This window comes from Ursus arctos, unplaced genomic scaffold (genome assembly GCF_023065955.2).
Source record: "Ursus arctos isolate Adak ecotype North America unplaced genomic scaffold, UrsArc2.0 scaffold_3, whole genome shotgun sequence".
In the NCBI taxonomy this organism is placed as follows: domain Eukaryota; kingdom Metazoa; phylum Chordata; class Mammalia; order Carnivora; family Ursidae; genus Ursus; species Ursus arctos.
In genome coordinates, this window is record NW_026622985.1 from 92,870,363 (window position 1) to 92,872,052 (window position 1,690).

General features: G+C 36.3%; 1 pseudogene; it reads left to right on the plus strand.

Annotated features, from left to right (window-relative positions):
• Positions 1 to 428: 428 nt before the first annotated feature.
• Positions 429 to 1,315, plus strand: LOC113241417 (protein FRG1-like; annotated as a pseudogene).
• The last annotated feature ends 375 nt before the right edge of the window (positions 1,316 to 1,690 follow it).

Below are 1,690 nucleotides of genomic sequence, written 5' to 3' on the forward strand. Positions count from 1 at the left end.
TTCTTTCCCTGATTATTCACGAAGGATAAAGGGTGGCATTGGATATGGGTTATATTGGTCTTTATTTGGATTATCTCAATCAGAAATGTTGTAGATAATGGTCCGTAAGAGTAATGGCAATTCTGGTTTAACAACCAACAATTATTAATAACTCAAATATTACCAACAAAATATTGTTTTGAGACAAGGTCTTATTTCTTATTATTTTTTTCTTTGTGTAAGGGATTAAACTCATGACCCTGAGATCAAGACCTGAGGGGAGATCAAGAGTCAGACGCTTAAACAACTGAGCCACCCAAGTGCTCCTGAGAGAGGGTCTTACTAAGGGAAGGTGAGGAGAGCTTTGGAAAGAAGTTTTGAAAAATAAAATAGACTTCAAAAAATACAATTAAATGCAGGGTGAGAGACACCAGGGACTTAGGAGGGACATGTCCACTCCTGCTGCTGCTTGCTCTTTCAGGGAATCTGTGCTCTTTCTTCATTTCGGGGCCTCCTTTATCTGCTGTTACTCCAGTGGAGGCATTTTGCCCTTAGTCAGCTCCTGCCTTTTCATACAGAGTATAACCAGAACCAAGGCTGAATACTCCTGTATGAATTCCAACAAACTCATGTTCAAGGGAACCAAGGCTAAGAGTAAGAAGAAAAAGAGTAAAAAGAAGAGAAAAAAAAGATGAAGAAACACAACTTGGCATTGTCCTAATCTGTTGGACCATAACAAACTTTGGTGAAATTTCAGGGACCATAGCAATTGAAATGAATAAAGGAACCTACATACATGCACTTGACAATGGACTTTTTATACTGGGAGCACCACATAAAGAAGGTGAGGAGGGCCCTAGTCCTTCAGAGCAGTTTACAGCTGTCATCCTGCCTGATTCCTGAATTACACTGAAATCTGTCTATGGAAAATACCTTGATATCAATTCAGGTGGACCTGTTGTGGGGCTTCCAGATGCAACCGGACCAAGAGAACAATGGGAACTAGTCTTTCAGGATGAGAAAAAGGCTTTATTGGCCTCAAATAGCTGCTTTAGTAGATGCAATGAAGCAGGCAATACGAAAGCAAAAAGTAAAACATCAGGAGAAGAAGAAACGGTAAAGATTAAATCCTGTGCTGAAAGAGAAACTAAGGAAAAAGATGATATTCCAGAAGACAAAAGAAACGTTAGTGTGAAATCAATTGTGTAAAGAAATGTCAGAGCTTCCAGAAGACCACAAGCTTAAAATAAGACGAAAGTAAAATTCTCAAAAGGGATTTCTGCATCAAGCATTTCTTGACAGAACAAAATTGAAAGCTGACAGATGTTGCAAATGACCAGAATTTTTTTGTTTGCCTTCTCCTAATGGTTTTTCTTTGAATAAAATAGTCAGCAGAAGTGTTTTACTGGAGATATACACAGATAGATAGCTATAGATATATAGATACAGATACAGATATATATATAATACACACACACATATATGTATCTCTGTATATATAAATTATATATACACATATATAAAATTAAATGCAAACATTTATATTCATCCTTAGAGTATTATATTAGCTGGACACAAAATTTTTCAAGTTATCCTAAATAAAATTCAGAGTTTAAAACTTTACTTATTTTCTTTCTTTCCTTCACCCACGAGGGTTCTTTAGTGAGGTAGTTAAGATCTACTTTATGAGAACTTATACTCTTGGAGTAGA